Raw genomic sequence first — 21,624 nt, forward strand, 5'->3', positions numbered from 1 at the left:
CATCTAGATTCCTTTTCTTTTTCCTTTCTTTGCATGGTCCAGTTGTTCAAGCACCATTTGTTGCAAAGAATGTCCTTTCTCCACTGAAATGCCATTACTCCTTCGTCAAAAATCAGTTGGCTATACTTGTCTATTTCTGTGGGTCTATTCTGTTTCATTGATTTATTTGTCTATTCTTTCACCAATACCATACTGCCTCGATTACTGTAGTTTTATCATAAGCCTTGAAGCTGGCTAGCGTCAGACCTCTGACTTTTTCTTCAATGTTGTGTTTAGTTTTCTTGGTTTTATTTGCCTTTCAATATGAACTTTTTTTTTTAAACTCAAGATTTTATTGTCTTCCTAATCAAACAAAAGATGACACTTAGAACTGGATCACTTGGCCCTCACTCTTCTTACCTCCTCCCCATTCAAAACGCTTGCATCTCTTCATAGCCAGCATTCTTTTAGGTCTGCAGATGGGCTCAATGCACTCAAGCCTTAGCACAATCTTCTTTGTAGTTTTAGCCTTTTTCCAGAAAATCGGCTTAGTCTGCCCACCACAGCCACTCTCCTTCCTGTCGTAACGCCGCTTTCCCTGGGCCTACAGAGAATCCTTGCCCTTCTTGTACTGTGTCACTTTGTGGGGTTGGTGTTTGCCTCACTTCTTACAGAAAGTCCAGTGGGTTTTAGGAACATTCACCATGTTTGCAGGAGTGCTATCGGTAAGGGAAAAAAAAAAAAAATATATATATATATATATATATATATATATATATATATATATATAAACTTTCCAATCAATTTGTTGATACTCACAAAATAACTTGCTGGGATTTTGATTAGCATTGCATTAAATCTATGGATCATGTTGGGAAGAACTGACATCTTAATAATATTTAGCCTTCCTATCCATGAGCATGGAATGTCTTTCAATTTATTTAGCTCTAAATTGATTTCTTTCATAAGTTTTTTAGTTTTCCTAACATAAATGTCATACACATTTGTTAGCTGTATACCTAAATATTTTATTTTTTTGGTGTGTTAATGCAAAGATGTTTAACTTTGTATTATAGGTGATAGCAAGTCAAAGAGGTTGCTACACAAGAGAATAATATTATACATTTATTTTTGAGAAGATGGTTCCACTAACAGTGTGGAAGTTGGACTAGATCTGGGTAAGATTGGAGGTAGGAAGACCAGTTAAAAGAATTTTTTTTAATGTGTACAAACAGAAGTAAAGGCTTTAACCGAGGAATTGGCAGATATGGATAATAGTAAGTCTCATTCAAGAAATAAGGCAAATAGTAAGGATTTACTATTTAGTAAGGTTCTTTTCCTGAGAAGCCTAGGCAGACAGACATTCCAACAGCCTTGATGACTCTACACTAATCTTCACATCCCCCAAGGGGTTGGCATTTTAAGGCCAAAATGATAGTGTTAGCTGTCTGCCCAGCATCCGCTTCTGCCCTGCCCCTTCTTCCTTTCCAACACAACCCCAACTTTGCTCGAGTGTCTTCCTTTCACACCTGGCCAAGTATTAGAAGGGAAGCCAACTCCAGGAGTGGCTTGGTTGGTCTAAGAGTGACCCCAGCCTCCTTGACAAGATGAGATCACAAATTAACATGTGGGCCCTCTGGCCAGTGAGACAAAAGTAGTCTGCTGGAGGAGGTGGAGACATGGGCTAGACCATTTTTCCTCCATCCTAAGAGAAAGCAACAGGAAGAAATAGTCTTCTGTCTTGCTCTGCAGCTTGTTCTTTTTGTGACTCCCAGAACTTCTGCAGCCGTATAGCTATGAGTCCAAGGATGGGGCCAACAGTGAAGATGGTATAACCCAGAGAAGGCATTGTTGAGCCACTGAATTTAAAAAAAAAAAATCACATTTCTTTATTATTTTAGGCAATTTGAGGTGAGATTTCTGAGATCTATATCTGAAAGCACTCTATTTGTTACACCTGCTCTTACTTAGCAACTAAGCTCCAGGAATCTTGCCTGCTATCCACCCACTCCTCTGGGGATTTTAAGTTCTTTCTTGGCATCAGATGAGATCATACCCTGAGAGTAGGACTTTGCCCACTGCTCTGTTTCCCTTACTAGAGCCTGACACTTAGTAGGCACTTGATAAATATCAAATGCACCAGTGAATAAATGAAGTACCCCAAAGCTAAATTTTATTTCTTTTTTTATTTTTTAGAGATGAGTTTTGCTATGTTCTGGAATACAGCGGCTATTCACAGGCATGATCATAGTGCACTGTAGCCTCAAACTCCTGGGCTCAAGTGATTCTTCCAACTCAGCCTCCCCGGTGGGACTACAGGCACTTACCACCATGGTGGACAAGAACTAAAATTTGATTCACATTTGTGTAGCTACCCTTCACCCCACACTTTGCTTTATCCCATTAAGATTTACCATTATTGAGTTGTGATTGATATACGCCCTTTGCAAAAGCCAAAGATTATAGCAAGAAAGAGCAATATCAGAATTGCCTCTGCATTTACTATACAACAAGATTGATAGACACACTGTATAATGTTTTCAAAGTTTCCTGTGCAAAGTCTCCTAAAAGAAAGTTAATGCACCGGGCACAGTGGCTCATCCCTGTAATCCCAGCACTTTGGGAGGCTGAGGCGGGTGGATTACCTGAGGTCGGGAGTTTGAGACCAGCCTGGCCAACATGGTGAAATCCCGTCTCTACTAAAATTAAAAAATTAGCTGGGCGTGGTGGTAGGCACCTGTAATCCCAGCTACTTGGGAGGCTGAGTCTGGAGAATCGCTTGAACCTGGGAGGCAGAGGTTGCAGTGAGCTGAGATTGCGCCACCGCACTCCAGCCTGGGCAACAAGAGTGGAACTCTGTCTCAGAAAACACACACACACACACACAGAGAGAGAGAGAGAGAGAGAGAGAGAGAGAGAGAGAGAGAGAGAAAGAAAAGAAAGTTAATGCCAGAAGAAAAAACAAAAAAATCTCTCTTAGAGGATTGTCCCGCTTCCTTCTAATAGGTTGTATGGACTGTCTCATTGGGTATCCTTTCTTGCCCTGGCTGCCAGGAAGCTCAAGGCCTAATCTGATGCTAAATCACAGTAATTCTATTATACTTCCTAGTCAATGCTTGGTTCTTCCTCCTTTCCATGGCTTTGCTTTTCTAATTTTAGTTGAATGACTTTATTGTGTTTGCCTTTTTGTAAGTTGCTTCAAATCCTTTTCAGAAAGAGGTGCATATAAAAAAATTTAACAGCTCAATTCTAAAAAGCCATGGTTGGCACCACTTGCTCTTTGTAATAGCCTGGGAGGGCCCCCAAAGTAGCCTGGTGCTTTATCTTTACAAACACATGTCAGCCAGAGCAGCGGTGCTCACCGGAGATCTCGGGAGACAAGGGCAAAAATCACCCGTCATTTTCTACTGAATGGGTGTCTGGAGGACCATTCAGGCTCCTAGTGGCTGGATTTGGTGGGGAGGATTAATGTGGAGAGCCCTTGGAAAATCAGCATTGCTCCTGCCTGCACCGGCTATTGTTCCAGAGGTGAATGTTCTATTTTGAAGATAGAATCTCTCTCCTGCCTGGCTCCCAACCCTGCAAGCTTTGAATGCAGGGTGCCGTGCCCTTTCCGCTGACTCTGGGCCACAGGCCTCTCCAGCCAGCCCTCTGTGCCAACTGGCAGAGGGTGCTCTTGTATAGCAGATCTGACTCCCTCCCCACGCCTGAGCGCCTGAGGCCTTTCTGCTCCAGCCTGCTGCCTCGACCTGCTGGGGGCCCAGGAACCCTGCAAGCATAGAGAGGGGGAAAACTCCTATTTTTCCCCAAAACCTGGCCCCATCTCTCCCCAAAATCACTGCTGAGCTGGCCTCATTTACCTTGAGGCTTGTATGCCCCTCTCTATACCCCAGTTTCCCCCAGATTGCACAGAGGCTATATACGTGTTGGAGGACTTGGGAATTCGGCTTGCTTATAGTATATCATACATATGTGTTCACAAGTGGAGAGGAGGAGGCAGAGAGAGACAGAGAAAAGAATGGGAAAGATACTGCCTTCTTAGAACTCCGTGATAGCAGATTTCATGATTTAATTGGAAATTTAGTAAATCTGCTAAAACATTTAGTGGTTTAAATTTTTCCTGTTCTGCAAAGAAACAAAGGCTTCTGGTTTACTCTGTGTCTTTCAACAACTTTAATTTCATTTGTAGATTATGGATGGAAGTAGCATTTCCACTCGATTGCATACTGGGCATTAAGAAGACAAAAACCTTCATTGTTTGCAGCCCTCAGAATTTTTTTTTCCAGACATTAAGCTGTAGGTGGCATTCTTTATACCTGACATCAGAGCACTTTTGTCAGGCGTTTAGTTGACAGGATTTACTGCAAGCCCGTCCTAGGTGTGTGAAGCAGGGAAAACAAGAAAATATTTCATTCAGGTGGACAGAGAGGAGTGCAGAGCCCGATCAGGCCGATCGGGTAACCGCTGCTTTTCAAACTGTGTAATTAAAGATCTTTAGAGTTCTTCGAAGGGAATTAATTAGTAGAGAAAGGCTGTTTTGTTTACAGTCTTTATCATCAACATAATCAAAAGCAAGCCTTGATATTGGTGGCAAATTGGACTGAACTCTCCCGAAGCCAAGAAGGCCTCCTGCAGCGCTTTTCTTGTTTTTTGAGGTTAGTTCCATCTGCAGTTAACTTGCTGTTGGGTGTCGGGGACAGAGTGGGATGCAGTGCATTGCAGATGGAGTAGGGGAGGGACACACTCAGTATTGTCAAAACACCCTCAGCCATGTTCCCATCACTAATCGCCCACCTGTGCGTGGTGCAGCAGTGGGTTGGGATTAATGTTTAGGTTCAACTGTCTAGATGGCTTGTTCATGACTGACTATGTTTTCAGGTCTGAACCATGCACCTGGGAAGCCCTAAAAAGATCATCCGGTAACATGTCACAGTGGATGTCACTGTCCCTGCCTGGTGGCATCAGAAATACCTGCACTGCTTCAAAATAAATGCAATTTTTGAGTCGCACCTAGTCTAGGACCTCCTGGGATAGGGCTCAGGAATCTGTTATTAACTCACTGCCCAGGTGCTTCTGATATGCAGCCAGGTTTGGGAACTACTGATCTAAATTATTTGGTAACCTAGGACATGAACATGAAGAGGGGAGAAAGGCAAGGGTGCCCAGGAGATGACCTCAGGCCAGAAAAGGCCGGTCACAACGCATTAGACCCATGGCCTCCGAATAGAGACTAAAGCTGCTGGGTGGCAGGGCCAGCTGGCCAAGTCCAACAAAAGACTTGAAGGACTATCCTGTGCACCTTGACTGAGCAACAAGGGCCAGTCCCCAAGCTGAGAGAGCCTGCAGGACAGCTCCAGCCCCATTGCCCATGTTCCTCTCAGGATCCCGTTTCATGGTGCCAGGAAATGTTCCAAAGGACCCACAGATTTAAAGGAAGGAGCTCTAGTTGATCATGTGATTATCCAGTGTGTAAGAAGTAGGTCTCAGTGGAGTCTGGGTTTCACAGGCCCAATGTGATCTGATGATCTATGTGAGAATATTCTGGATCCTATCTTGTCTTAGTCATGATAAGTGCTCAGAGACTTTTTCCTCAGTTGTTCCCAGTTGGTCCTTACTTGGCCACCTATGCAATCCTTACCCACCATTTCCTCTGGATTTTATAGGAGATCTAGCCCTAGCCCCTGAGTTTCCATTTCAATGAAAAGTTTATATTGTACAAGTAATACAATGTGGTGTTTAAAAAATGTTTTTAAACAAGTACAGGTGTTTAAAGTGAAGAGTGAAAGTTCTTCCTATAATCTCATCCTTCAGAGATAATCCCTGGTAATGGGGTCAACTACTTCATTTAAAGATGTGGATACTAGGCTTCAGAGAGGTGAAGTCAAGCAGTCATTCTGTAGCAGAGCGAGGGCAGGGGTCCCTGACCCCGTCGCCAAGTGCTCTTTCCACCCCCTCCTCTGTGCAAGAGGCCTCTCCCAGCACCTCAGGCCATTAGGAGCTTTTTGATGCCATCAACAGGGAGGTGACTAACCCATTCCTCATGTTCCCAAAACCTGAAGCCACACCTCAACCCCAGATTCTTCCAGATTACAGGGAACACATCCTGTGGCTGATTCTTCCTCCGCCTCCCTGGTCTTTATAGCCATCCATTCATCATCACAAGGCTTCACTTTTCTGAATCTGGTTCTCAATGAGGAAAGCAGAATGGTGTGGGCTTCATAACTGTTGGCCGGCTGCAGTCAGTGGGAGGAGCAACTGCAGCCATCTTGGAAAATGCCTTAGGAAGAGTCAAGAGGGTGAAGCAGGTTGGGTTATGGCCCTAGGAGAGCCTACTGGGCTATTCTGAGAGTTCTCCTAAGGGCCTTTTCACTTTTCCCTAATATTTCTGGAGACTCAAGCCTACCGGTGGTTGTCATATCTTTCTATAACATACAGTCTAATGATGGGGTGGGGAGTGGGTAGAGTTGTAGAATTAAATATCCTCGATTTCCAAGCAATGGGGGAGAATCCCGGAGCAGTTTGGTTATAGAGGCAACACTAACAACAGCACCCACAGCAGACTTAGAGGTTTAACAACAAAGGTGGAGGGTGAAGCTTCAGGATGTGTTTTGTTGTTCACTAGTGAAGAGTCTCGCTTAGCCCCTTCACGGTATGCGCAGAGTCCTAGTACAACAATAAGTATCATTATATTATCCGCATTAAGCATCAAACATGTGCCAGGCACCAGGATTGGTGTTCCACATAAATTACCGTATCCAATCTACTCTAGCAGAAGGTGTTATTATCATCTCCATTTTATAGATGAAGAGATTGAGGCCACCAGGCATGGTGGCTCACACCTGTAATCCCAACATTTTGAGACTTTGTAAACCCAGCCACTTTTGGGGCAGGAGGACTGCTTGAGCCCAGGAGGTCGAGGCTGCAGTGAGCCGTGTTTGCGCCACTACTGTACTCCAGCCTGGGTGACAGAGCAAGACCTGTCTCAAAAGAAAAAAAAAAAAAAAAAAAAACAGAAAAGAAATTTAGACTCAGAGAAGTTATCCAAGGTCACACAGCCAGTTGCTGATAGAGGCAGATTTCCAATCCAGGTTGATGTGATTGCAAAGTCTGAGAGTTTGTAAATATAAATGCAGGCCTGGTGTCAAATCTTGGCCTATATTCACCACATTCTGAGACGCGGCTTGTTGAGGAAGGTGAAGACAGCTAAGGTGAGGACTGGTTTTCCACTCTGCACCCCAGCAAGTGGAGGCTGAGCAGGGCTGTCCACGGCTGCTATGTTGGGTAGACCTTGTGGGGATACCATAGTCCCTGAAAACATGACAAGTGCAGACTCAGCTGGGTTTGGGAGTCTGTTATTCAGCCTGGCTGATTTATTTATCTTATGTTTAATCCCCTCTTCCCCTAGAAAAATGATCTCCACCTTTTATGAAACCCTTTGCCAATAGTTCTGTTGACTGTAGTAATGTATACTGACCACAGCAATTGATAAAGAAATAAAGGTTTTTGTCAGATCTCAGGGTGGAAGGAAGCTGAGGGGCTAGGAATCACTAAGAGAGACCCAGCCAGCTGGGAAGTAATTCCAGAGTAGCCAAGAGGCCAGAGTGGTTTTTGTTTTTTTTTTTTTTTCTTTTGCCATTTTAAAATTCATGTCAGTAAAGCTAGGTTCTCCATGTGCCTCTCTGAGGAACCTCTTGCTTTTTAAGCTTAGTCTGAATCTCCTCTGTATTTGCCATGCCATTGTTGGAAGAGACCTTAATTTTAATTCTTTTCTTTTCTGTGGGCCCCTCCCTCCTCCCCAAATGTTTCAGCATCTGTTAATCCCAGCTGGAAACCTCAGCAGATAAAAGTCGTGTTCTATGTAGATTGCTTCCAGAACAAATACAGCGTGGTAGATAATTCAACGTTCAGTTTCAGGAGGGTTTAGCGTGGGGGCTGCAGAGGACAGCACCTCTTCCTCAGAAGACATCCGGTGAAAGCCGAATTCCCAAGCTCAGATGGAATGCATGTAGATCAGGTTCATTTCCAGAACCGCCGCTGCCTGCATTGAGGTGATATTAGAAGCCACCATGACAGCAAAGTCGTTTTATGCATAGCGGCTTAGTGGATACTTTGAGAACTAGTTTAGTGAAGCTATCAGGTTGAAAAATACCAAGTCACAAAGTTTTAATGAAACTAAGTGTGGATCAACGTATCATAAAGAGCATCCAGGACGACTTAAAAGATCCTTGGGTGGAAATTAGAATGGATCTTTGGGATTTATTTGGCAAAGCTGTCTATTTTGACCTTTTCCCGTTTCATATTAAGGCTACTGAAAGTGTGTTTTGTTTGGCTGAGGCTGGAGGAGGACAGCAGCCACTGGTGCCGTTACACTGATGCTGCCAGTGAAGTTTAGCTGCATTAATTGACTGATAAGAGCCTGGGCCTCAAATAGCAGAGAGAAAGGCCATCGGAGATTTTCTTGCTTTATTTCTCTCTGCACTTCATTTACATCTTAAGCCATATTGGTGATCCAGATTTGAATAAAGCCACAGCTTAAGCAGTGATTAGATCTCAGTAGCTTGGATTTCTATGAAATTGCTGCATTTTTACTAGATGTATTTAGAAATACTGGTGAAAACTGACACCTTGGGTAACTTTATCATTTAAAACGGAGCTCTGAGTGGATAAAACCCCCAGCTAAAATGGGGGTATTAGTTGCCAGGCCTTTGACTCAAGTAGTGTCAGGGGTTAGAATTAGACAAAAGACAAGCTCAGCATGACTTGAACAAGAAAGAACGCAGATAAGTCAACCTACCACCTTCTTATAAGCCTCCTCTCCCCAAAAATGTTAATCGAAGCAGTGATCCCATCACCTGAAGAAAAATAAGGAAGCTGCAACGAATATATAATGCAACAAGGAGCTTTTTTTATTGTGAGATTTTTTTTTAATCATAAAGCAATATTTTTAACTCTAAGGTTAACCTGCTAATCCTTAAGCTGGTGATATGACAGTGTCAAATGTGATGGGATTTTGTGATTCTCATTATTGTTATGTATTGTTCTTTCCCTGGCATTCCATATTAATATTTATAAATGCCCTTTTTATAGAAACAAGAGGACCAAACCCCATTATTAAATTTTTAAAATGGACAAACCTCGCATCCAATATAGTTGATTACAGTTTAGAACAAAAAGGATTTCGTTCGGTAGTAATCCACTTCTTGTTTCTCATTGTTGTTGATTTGTGTAGACAGCAGAGCTCCTGATGTTATTTTTTTTTAAACTACTGTTTGCACAAAGTAACATCCAAATGACAGAGAATAACAGAATATTGATTGCGCTCCACAAGGAGGAGGCAGAAAACCACCCTGTGCAGGTAAGAGGGCATAATGGAGAAAAGGTGAGTGTTTCAAGTACGAAAGTCACCCACCAAGAGCAACGGCAAGATGAAAGAATCGATTAAAATGTTTAAAAGAGGAGGTTGTTCATTCAGTTGTTTTCAAGTGCCTCATTTTACTTGACAAGTGGCCTCAGAAGGATTCAGTGGGCATCCATGTGTGTGAAGGAGGAAGTCTCCATAATAAAGAGAGGCCAATCAATCATTCCATGCCCTACCTATAGAGGAGAGTCAAAGTTGATGCCTAATCTACCCAGTCCGTTCTCTTTTAGCACCATGGGATGCAGTCCAGAGTCAAAAAGGAGGAAAAAAGTCTCTTTGCTTAGAGACATTACTACATTGCAAGATCTGGGTAGCTGAAGCCTTTAGCCCCAGTGAGGAATGTTTGTGGAAAGAAGATGTTTTCTGGCTGACTGGCCTCATCACTCCTTCTGTCTCCGAAAGGACCTGCGTAACTCGTAATTAACAGGAGTGTGTAGGAATAATTGGTTGTGGTTTTGGGGAGGAGGTGATTGGGTGGCCTGGTTTTGCTGAAGAGAAGTCAATGAGGAGAAAAGATACTATTTCTGCTCTTGAAGCCAAGAACTCAAAGCAGTGATAACAGATTATTAGAAATATCTCAACTCATCCTTTTGGAGAGAAGATGTTTTCATAGGGGATATTTTTATTCTTATTTATACTTTTTCCCCCTACTCAATACCTAAAGCCAGGGCTTCGGAATCAGATCTGAATTGAGTTCTGGCTCTTGCCCTTCAAACTGTATGATTATGAGCATGGTTTTTTTGTTTTTGTTTGTTTGTTTGTTTGTTTGAGATGAAGTTTCTCTCTTGTTGCCCAAGCTAGAGTGCAGTGGCGCGATCTCGGCTCACTGCAACCTCTGCCTCCCGGGTTCAAGCGATTCTTCTGTCTCACCCTCCCAAGTAGCTGGGATTATAGGCATGCACCACCATGCTCGGCTAATTTTGTATTTTTAGTAAAGACGGGGTTTCACCATGTTGGTCAGGCTGGTCTCGAACTCCTGACCTCATTGTCCGCCCACCTCAGCCTCCCAAAGTGCTGGGATTACAGGCGTGAGTCACCGCGCCCAGCCATGGGCATGTTATTTGATCAAGTTTCCTTGATTATAAAATGTGGAAACTAGCACCTACTTCACACTGTTATGAGGATCAAATGAGATAACTCTATTTTGGACAGGACCTGGCACACAGTAAGCATGCAAGAAATGGTAGCTGTAATTAATACATTTATGACTTGGAGGTTTGAAACTCTGTTTCTTTCTGGATAATTTCCTCTGTTTCTTCCTCTCCTTATTTGGGAATTGCAGCCCATGCATGTGGGTCTTTGGAACTCTAGGTTTGCACATGCAAAAAATAAACCAAGTGGGATATGTGGGGGCCTGGGTTGCTTGAGGAGTTCCAGGCTGTGTTTGGCCTTCTGGAATAAAGCACTTGGGCATTTGGTTTTAAACATATTGAAGGTGTTTTCCAATACCAATAAGGAAAGAGGAGCCAGAATTGATGGCTAGTGGTTCTGACAGTTATTCTATTAGAGTGCAGAGTTACGGCCACAGAAGGTAGTGTCTCAGCTCCCAGCTGAGTAGGATTGTATGTTCAAAGCAGCAACGGTGTAATCCAATTCCAATGAAACCCAAGTTTGGTGGAGCAATGAGAAGGCTATTCATCATGACCAATCTTTATAGAAACTGGCCTCGCCTTCTGGGGAAATGTGTCTTATGTTTCAAGCATGTGTAATGGCCTGGGTTTGCAATGTGGCCGTAGTTCAGAAAATATGCTAAGGATGAAGGCTTTCAGACTTCTCGAAAACTTGTCAGTCTCCCTCTCCGTGAAGCCCTGAGTGCCCTGCTGTCTTTAAGCATCTTCATTTGAGTTTCTCCTAGAGGGACTCCTCCTGAGTGCAGCTGGAGAGCTTTGCCACAGGCGCTTCTCTCCTCCTTTCCACAGAGGACCTCTCAAGCTTCCTTCACACTCTCCTCAGGCAGTTGGTGATCTGAGTCAGTCTCATGGGCTTTCCTTGTTTTCCCTAGAAAAAATCCACCACCTCTCACTGCCCCAAAAAGGTTCTTCTCCCACTGACTTATCGGAATTTGCCTGTCCTCTGGTCCCTTTCCTCGGGAGGACCCTGAGGGAGCAAACCAGACCCTGGAGTGGAAAGCCCAATAAATGCTTGATCAGAATTGAATATGCATGCTCGGTAGCTGGCACTAGCCTAGTGGAATGGTAACTTTTCCTCCGATAACATTTCCTTTCAGCCAAGCGCCTTTGATGACCTTTTGTCCATTGACTCAGGCCACCGTGAGCTCCTGCTGTTGCTGCAGCAGCCTCCTGTGCAGTTGGAGCCTGACAGCCCTTCCTCGGCTTGTCCTTCCTTTCTCCTGCCCCCACTCCCAGGCTTCTGTCTCCACAGCCCTGGTGCATGCACACAAAACCCAGGAAATGTGAGCGTCAACACTCCAGAGCGAACTTTGACCAAAGGATGGAAGAGCCAATAGGGGAAACCTCCCCTTTCCCATGCCTTTCAGTGGTTCCTCAGAAAGCCTCCCTGGGGAAACTCTCCCACTTGCCCATGGGAGTAACCAGCTCTGTAGCTCTGTAATGCTCCCCTAAGTTGGCTTTCCCTCCCTCCTTTTTTTTTTGAGATGGACTCTTGCCCTGTTGCCCAGGCTGGAGTGCAGTGGAGCAGTCTGAGCTCACTGCAACCTCTGCCTCCCGAGTTCAAGTGATTCTTGTGCCTCAGCCTCCCAAATAGCTGGAATTACAGGCGTGCACCACTATGCCCGGATAGTTTTTATATTTTTATTAATAGTAGAGATGGAGTTTCACCATGTTGGCCAGGCTGGTCTTGAACTCCTGACCTCAGGTGATCCACCCACCTCAGCCTCCCAAAGTGCTGGGATTACAGGTGTGAGCCACCAAGCCCAGCCCTTGTTTGGTTCTTCTTGATTCCCTCACACCAGACCCCTAGGATGGCTTATCAAAATAAGCCACTGACACACAGGCCCTCGGCTCAGACTGCCCTTTTTGGGAGAAGCCAAGGTAAGACCTTATTTTAAACGGAGGACTTCTTAAGAGGGCTTCTTGTCTCCACGGGTGGAATTTCCATACTGCAGGATACATGTTGGCATAGTGCACTTCCCCGAAGCCCCCAAAGCTACCAAGGCACGATCTCACATGGCTTTCGTTCTGCTAGATTGTCAGGGCCTGCTTATTTGTTTATCTCCCACTTTATACTGAATTCAAGAACAGTGTCTTTGTTTTTTATTTTTCCGAGATGGAGTCTTGCTCTGTCTGCCCAGGCTGGAGTGCAATGACATGATCTCAGCTTACTGCAACCTCTGCCTCCTGGGTTCAAGCAATTCTCCTGTCTCAGCCTCCCGAGTAGCTGGGATTACAGACGCCCGCCACCACGTCTGGCTAATTTTTGTATTTTTAGTAGAGACGGAGTTTCACCATGTGAGCCAGGCTGGTCTCGAACTCCTGACCCCGTGACAGTGTCTCTTCTTTCTGTATCCCTGTGCCTAGTACACTGTCTGGCAAGCGGTAGATCCTTAAAAGTATTTGTGATGGATGAATGAATGAGGTGAATGCAAGCGAACCATGACTGTCCCCATATAGGATATCACAGTTAACTATTTACTCTACTTAAACCCCACCTACATCCCCAAATAATTTAAACATAATACAACATAAAAATAATATAACAGAATTACACTTGATCTTAGCCAAAAGGCCGAGAACTGATTATAACAGAATTAAGTTAAATTTCAAGGGAAGAAAGAAGAGACACACTATCTCCTGGATATTTCCCCCAACACACACAAAGAACACTCAGTTTTGTCACTGCATATCCACATCAATGACACCCTCCAGTATCATCATGGTTGAGCCCCTCACGGCGGCTACTGAGTAGTTGCACTCGCCTTGGTCCCTTTCTCCTGCTTTCCCAGTGACCCTTTAGAGATCTGCATAGATTTTCCCTCAGAGATTCCTCTAGGGGAAGTGTAAGGGTGTCTTTTTTTTTTTTTTTGAGACAGGGTTTCACTCTTGTCACTCAGGCTGGAGTGTAGTGGCATTATCTTGGCTCACTGCAACCTATACCTCCCGGGTTCAAGCGATTTTCCCACCTCAGCCTCCCAAGTAGCTGGGAGTACAGGCTCACGCCACCACGCCTGGCTTTTTTTCTATTTTTTGTTAGAGACACGAGTTTCACCCTGTTGGCCAGGCTGATCTGGAACTCCTGAACTCAAGTGATCCACCCATCTCAGCCTCCCAGAGTGCTGGGATTACAGGCATGAGCCATCATGCCCAGCTGGGAGTCTTGTATCAAGGATATGAAGATAGAAAGGATATAACCTTTCTATGAGGCTTTAGGACCATTCAGATGCAGAGTGAGTAGGCACACAGTGCCCATATTTCACCTGAGCTCCCCATAATAGGAGACCAAAATCATCTTGGGAAGCTGGCACCAGAAGAGACTTATAAGTTGTCCTGGGATGCCGAGAAGCTCTTTTCAGGTTCCCTTACCCTCTGAATCATCACATGCAACTGCAGTATCACATGGCAATATTTTTTCCACAACCAGATGCTAAGACAAGTGGGCAGGAGGCAGGGCCTGTGGGAGAATGCAGGTCCAGGGACCGAGCTCCCTCCAGAGCCAAGAAGGTGCCACACCTCAGTGCTGTCCCCACAGTTGGGAGCCAGATTCTCTCACTGGCTTCTGTGGGGTCTTAAGGAGATAAATACTATAAAGCAGTCAGAACAATTGGAAGTTTGTTTTTTATTTTTATTTTTGAGATGGAGCCTCACTCTGTTGCCCTGGCTGGAGTGCAGTGGTGTGATCTCTGCTCACTGCAACCTCCGCCTCTCACTGGGTTCAAGCAATTCTCCTGCCTCAGCCTCTGGAGTAGCTGGGATTACAGGTGCCCGCCACCACATCTGGCTAATTTTTGTATTTTTAATAGAGAGGGTGTTTTGCCATATTGGCCAGGCTGGTCTCAAACTCCTGACCTCAAGTGATCCTCCCGCTTCGGCCTCCCAAAGTGCTGGGATTACAGGCATGAGCCACTGTGCCTGGCCTGGAAGTTTATTTTAAATTTAGTTTCCTATTTAATTCAATTAGATTTTATTTATTTATTTTTTTCAAGACAGAGTCTTGTTCTGTAACCCAGGCTTATGCAGTGGCACAATCATTGCTCACTGCAGCTTTGACCTTTGGGGCTCAAGCAATCCTCCCACCTCAGCCTCCTAAGTTCCTGGAACTACAGGCATGCGACACCATGCCTGGCTAATTTTTAAGAAATCTTTTGTAGAGATGAAGTCTCACCATATTGCCTAGGCTGGTCTCAAACTCCTGAACTCAAGCAGTCCTCCCGCCTTTGCCTCCCAAAGTGTTGGGATTACAGTAAGACACTGTGCCTGGCCCTAGATGAGAAATAGAGCTTTTAGCAACATTTCTGCTACAAGAGTAGTATTTGCAGAGGAGTGAAGTTAAGTTTAATCTTGTATTGCCAAAAGCTATGATTTATCAGTTAAGATGCTTTTGATTGAAAGTAACTGTATTAGGGTTCTCTAGAGGGACAGAACTAATGGGATATATGTATATATGAAGGGGAGTTTATTAAGGAGAATTGACTTACACAATCAAAAGTCCCACAGTGAGTAGTCTGCAAGTTAAGGAGCAAGAAAGCCAGTGGTGGATCAGTTCAAGTCCCAAAACCTCACAAGTATGGAAGCTGACAGTGAAGCCTTCAGTCTGTGGCCAAAGGGCTGAGAGTTCCTGGCAAACCACTAGTGTGAGTCCAAGAGTCCAAAAGCTAAAGAACTTGGAGTCTGATGTTCAAGGGCAGGAAGTATCCAGCATGAGAGAAAGATGAAGGCCGGAAGACTCAGCAAGTCAAGTCTTTCTACGTTCTTCTGCCTGTTTCATTCTAGCCACGCTGGCTGCTGATTAGATGGTGCCCACCAAGATGAGGGTGGGTCTGTCTCTCCCAGTCCACTAACTTAAGTGTTAATCTCTGTTGGCAACACCCTCGTAGACACACCCAGGAACAGTACTTGGCATCCTTCAATCCAATCAAGTTGACACTCAATATTAACCATCACAGTAACAAACTCCAAATCAAACCAATTTGAACAATAAGGAAATTTGTTATATCACACAGCAGAAAGAAAAGAGATACAGTAAGTTCCAGAGTTGTTGATTCAACAGCCCAAAGATGTCACCAATGATCCAAGACCTCTCTGCTCTCCCATCTTAAGTAGCCTCACCCTGGGGCTGGGAGTGAGATGGCTGTAGTGGTCCCAGCCTCACACCCAGACCTAAAATCCAGAGGGAAATGACAAACTACCTCTTCCTGTGGTTTCTTTTAGGAGAGGAAACTTTCCCCAAAAGTGCCCTCGTCAGATTTTTTTTTGAGACAGAGTCTCTCTCTGTCTCCCAGGCTGGAGTGCAGTGGTGCAATCTCAGCTCACTGCAACCTCCACCTCCCGGGTTCGGGTGATTCTCCTGCCTCAGCCTCCTGAGTAGCTGGGATTACAGGCGTGCGCCACCGTGCCTGACTAATTTTTGTATTTTTAGTAGAGACGGGGTTTCACCGTGTTGGCCAGGCTGGTCTCAAACTCCTGACCTCAGGTGATCTGCCCACCTTCCTCAGCCTCCCAAAGTGCTGGGATTACAGAAGTGAGCCACTGTGCCCGGCCACTCATCAGATTTTATCTAACATTTCATTATCTAGAATAGGGTCACAGCTTAAGCTAAATTATGCTCTAGTAGGAAATAATCCTCAACCCTCAGCAGTTTCAGACTGCAAAGGTGTGTTTCTTGCTTCATGCAAAGTATGTTGTGGTTCCAGAGACTCTCTGGGGCAGCTTGCTCCATGAGTTGGCTGGCTCAGAAATCTTGTGGACACTTGCATCTCCATTCTTCCACATTCCTTATGGCAGAGGGAGAGTAGCAGAGGGTCTTGCACAACTGTTTAATGCTGAATCCCTAAGTGATACTTTTCACTTTCGTTCATGGCTTATTAGTCATATGGCCCCATTCAATTGCAAGTATATGGAGAAGTATTGTCTTCCTATGTCCTAAGGAGGGACAGTAGAATCAGATGTGGAGGACACTGGAAAGTCTCCACCACCATGCCTAATCCTGACCAGTCACCCGAGAAGGTGGTGGTAGCAGGGCAGTGGAATAAGATACGGCTAATCTTCTAAGGTGGGATGAATGTTGAGGAGTAAATCATAAATCCACTCCAGGTGGTCTGACAATTTCTCAAAATGAAACCCGGCTTCTTCTTCTCTAAAAGGTAGACTCTGCCACATGCCACATTTGAAAAAAGCTTTTTTTTGGTCTTGGCCATCCAGTGACCAGCTGCATCAAAATTCCCTGGAGAATTATAAACGTTCCTTCCTCACCACCACCACACACACACACACACACACACAGAGTAAATAAATAAATATAAATCAAAGAAGCTGGAGCCTAGAGATTCTGCTTGAGTGGCTCCAGTATGTGGCTCAGGAAGCTACACTTTAAAAAAGCCTCTCAAATAATCATGATGTGCTGCTGGTTTTACATCACAGTTGTCTGTCAACAGGTAAAGGGCCTCCTATTGACAGTTATTTTCTTCACCTGATGGTTAGTTTATCTAACAAGTCATGGCTCTCATTAGGTTGTTAGGGCAACAGAGTGATCTTTATTGAGCCTAATAGAATAATAAATCCAGCTGGTGTCACTTTATTGTATGTAAGTCTAGGTGTTTGTTTCTTGACACTATTCTGACGGGTCAGATGATATTTCTGAAGGAAAAACAGATCCTTCCTTCTGGTTTAACTTTGTACAGAATGAATTTTAATGTAACTGGGCCCACCTTTAGTATAGCTTTTTCTCATTATAAATAGAAGTGGTTGCCAGTATTCTTGCTTGCCTTTTAAAGTAGCAAACATTTAGTGATAAAAACCTTGTTCTGTTCTCTGTATGTCAGTTTATTCATCTGTAAAGTAGAGACAATAATAGCATCTATTTATTACAAGCAATTGTTAAAATTAAAGACAAGCTGGGCGCGGTGGCTCCCGCCTGCAATCCCAGCACTCTGGGAGGCCAAGGTGGGCAGATCACCTGCGGTCAGGAGTTTGAGACCAGCCTGGCCAACATGGTGAAACTCCATCTCTACTAAAAATACAAAAATTAGCTGGGCGTGGTGGCAGGTGCCTGTAATCCCAGCTACTCGGGAGGCTGAGGCAGGAGAATCACTTGAACCCAGGAGGTGGAGGTTGCAGTGAACAGAGAATGCACCACTGCACACCAGCTTGGGTGACAAGAGTGAGACTCCATCTCAAAAAAAAAAAACAAAACAAAAAAGAACAGAGTACCTGGAAATAGACCCACATACAAATATATCCAGTCGAATTTTGACAAAGATGCAAAAGAAATTCAATAGAAGAAAGAGAGCCTTTTCAACAAATGGTGCTAGAGCAATTAGACATCCGTAGGCTGTTCCTTATACAAAAATTAATTCAAAATAGATCACAAACTTAATAAATGTACATGGGAAAACTTCTAGAAAAATATAGGAGAAAATCTTTAGGATCTAGGACTAGGCAAAGAATTCTTATACTTGACACCAAAAGCATGATCTCTTAAAAAAAAAAAAGATAAATTGTACTCAATCAAAATTTAAATTTTTGTTCTTCATAAGACCCTATTAAGAAGATGAAAAAACAAGCCACAGAGTTGGAGAAACTATTGCAAATCTCTTATCCTATAGAGGATATGTAATATTCTAGTATCTAGAATAGAAAAAGAACTTTCAAAACTTCACAGTGAAAGCAAACAAACAAAAAAATAAAAAAACCTTCACCAAAAAGGAGAACATTACAATAGAAAATGGGCAAAAGACATGAAGAAACATTTCATCATACAGGATACACAATCATCATACAGGATACACAAATGATAAACAAGCACATGAAAAGATATTCAACATCAGCTATTAGGGAAATGTAAAATAAAACCACAGTGAAATATCAGTATATACCTATCAGAATGACTGAAATAAAAAATAGTGGCAACACCAAATGCTGGTGAGGTTGTGGAGAAACTGGACAGATCAGACATTGCTACTGGGCATAAAACAATTTGGCAGTTGCTCAAGAACTTAAACATGCAACTATGATACAACCCAATAATTGTATTCTTGGGCATTTATCCTAGGGAAGCGAATACTTACATTCACACACAAACCTGTACACAAATGTTTACAGAAGCTTTATTTATATAGTCAAAAACTGGAACAGGTGGATGGTTAAACTGTGGTACTTCTGGACCATGGAATGCTATCAGCAATAAAGAGGAATGAACTATTGATACATTCGGCAATCTTGATGGATCTCCAGACAATTATGCTGAGTGGAGAAGGCGGGGAATCACGCATTACTTGCTGCATACTTCTACTCATACAACATCATTGAAATAACAAATTCATAGACATGGAGAACAGACTAGTGGTTGCCAGGGGTTAAGGAGGGATGGGGGTGACAGGGAAGTAGGTGTGGCTATAATAGGACAATATAAGGCAGTGGTCCCCAACCTTTGTGGCACCAGGGATCTGTTTAATGGAAGACAATTTTTCCACGGAGTGCAGCGGAATGGTTTCAGGCTGATTCAAGCACATTACATTTATCAGATTCTCATAAAAAGCATGCAGCCTAGATCCCTCACATCTGTGGTTCACAATAGGGTTTGCACTCCTGTGAGGATCTAATGCCGCCGGTGAACTGACAGGAGGCGGTAATTTGAGTGGTGGGGAGCGGCTGTAAATACAGATGAAGCTGCGCTTGCTCACCCTCTGCTCACCTCCTGCAGTGTGGCCCCGTTACTAACAGGCCACAAACCAGTACTGGGTTGGGGACTTCTTTTATAAGGGATCTCCGTGGTGATGAAAATATTGCGTATCTTCACTGTATCAATGTCAACATCCTGGTTCTGACTTTGTTCTATGGTCCTGCAAGATATTACTATTGGGGGAAACTAGGCAAAGGATACATAGGATCTTTTTATTTCCTACAACTGCATGTGAGTCTACAGTTATCTCAAACTAAAAAGTTGAATTAAAAAATTAAATGAGGTTGGGCGAGGTGGCTCACGCCTGTAATCCCAGCACTTTGGGAGGCCGAGGCGGGTGAATCACCTGAGGTCAGGAGTTCGAGACCAGCCTGACCAATGTAGTGAAACTCCGTCTCTACTAAAAATACAAAAATTAGCCAGGCATGGTGGCGTGTGCCTGTAGTCCCAGTTACCAGGGAGGCTGAGGCAGGAGAATCACTTGAACCTGGGAGGCGGAGGTTGCAGTGAGCTGAGATCACACTACTCCACTCACGCCACGCCCCAGAGTGAAGGGGCTGACTCTGTAGATATTTTAAGAGTGACAGAGCAAGACTCCATTCCCCCCCACAAAAAAAATTAAATGAGATAATATCCATGGCGGATTCATAGTAGACGTTTAATAGGTTTTAGCTATTATTGATTGCACTCTCCTGCACTCAGTTAATATAACTCCTGTTCTGTTCCTGTGTCCCTTCTGAAACACCATGAAGCAACATGATACAGAGGAAAGGCAGTGCTAGCTGGTAGACAAACTCAAGTTCTAATCATAACTCTGACACCTATGAGTCAGTTATATGACGTTGGGCAAAATAAAATCTTTCTCTAGCCTTATTCTCATCAGTAAAACGAGGATAATTCCTCTTTGTCCTCATCGCAGGCCTTTTGGGTTTGTTTGCTTGTTTAAGAATCAAAAAACATGATTTCAGGGGGAAAAAGGCTTTGAAAACTGTTAAGTGCTGTAGAAACACGAACATATTGAACATACATTTATTAAATCCCTATTACTCATCTACCACCGCTATTACTAATAAATATGACCATTTACTCGCTTGAAACCCATGCTGGAATTTGGCATGCAAATATCCTGAGTGTTGCTCATTTGCATTGGAAAAAGGGAAAGAGGTGGGAGGCCTTTTGAAGCCTTTTAAAAATTGAGCTAGGGGGATGAATTCTTATCACTGGGCCCAAGGTATAATTGATTTTCTACACAATGGCTCACAGGTGCTACATTTAACACCCTGAGTAGTAGGAGGATGGAAACATATCCCAAGGTGCAGCTATTACTTAAAATATCTACAAAGTCAGCCCTTTCACTCTGGGGAAGGCAGAGAAGCCTTGGGGGTGGGAGGACCTGGTGGGGGGACTCCACCCAATTGGCGGATGTGCTGACAGAGGCACCTGCTCCTTACTTATCCCACTCGGAGAACTGGGCCTTGGCTTCCGTGGCCAGAAGCCAAAAAGCACCTCTTTTTCAGACCTGGATCACAAGGGCCGGGAAGAACACAGGGCAAACCCACCATGAAATACATATTAATATTATAACAACCCTTTCAGAATTCACTGTTGCTATGTCAACAAAGCAGCTGGGGAAATTGGGTCTTTGGGAAATTGGGAAATGAGGTCGGCTTTGGCAACCTGGCAAATGTTTCCTTCTCTCAGAACAATTGCTCTGTGACACCAGTCGGCCTTTTCCTACCTACCCTTTCTTCTGCTTATTTCTATGAAAATTGAGAAGCAAAACAACAGCCATTAAGGTTTGGGGTTAGGGAATTTCTGTGTCATGGAAGAAGAAAGAGAAACAAAATGATTTTTCTCTCCCCACCAACCTTAACCCTTTTCACCTGTTTATGCCCTTTTCTCAGTTCCAACCTGGACTCCACCAGACTGAAATGGATTCTGTAGCCATCTTTATGATTTTAGTTGAATTACTGACTTCATCTCAATTTCAATTACCTCCTCTTCTAAAATGAAAGTATATTCACAGGACTGACTACATAATTTGTGGGGCGAATACAAGATCAAAGTGTGGGGTCCCTTATAAAAATGGTTAAGGCCAGGCGTGGTGGCTTACGCCTGTAATCCCAACACTTTGGGAGGGAGGCCAAGGCCGATGGATCACTTGAGCTCAGGAGTTCGAGACCAGCCTGGCCAACATGGTGAAACCCTGTCTCTACTAAAAATACAAAAATTAGCCAGGCGTGGTGGCACACGCCTGTAGTCCCAGCTACTCAGGAGGCTGACGCAGGAGCGTTGCTTGAAGCTGGGAGGTGGAGCTTGCAGTGAGCTGAGATTGTGCCACTGCACTCCAGCCTGGGCGACAGAGCGAGACTGTCTCAAAAAAAAAGGTTAAGAATTTCAAGACAATGCTAGCA

General features: G+C 44.0%; 1 pseudogene; it reads right to left on the reverse strand.

Annotated features, from left to right (window-relative positions):
• Window positions 1–364: 364 nt before the first annotated feature.
• LOC109023277 (large ribosomal subunit protein eL42-like) lies at window positions 365–685 on the reverse strand (annotated as a pseudogene).
• Window positions 686–21,624: the final 20,939 nt, after the last annotated feature.

This window comes from Gorilla gorilla, chromosome 15 (genome assembly GCF_029281585.2).
Source record: "Gorilla gorilla gorilla isolate KB3781 chromosome 15, NHGRI_mGorGor1-v2.1_pri, whole genome shotgun sequence".
NCBI classification, from domain to species: domain Eukaryota; kingdom Metazoa; phylum Chordata; class Mammalia; order Primates; family Hominidae; genus Gorilla; species Gorilla gorilla.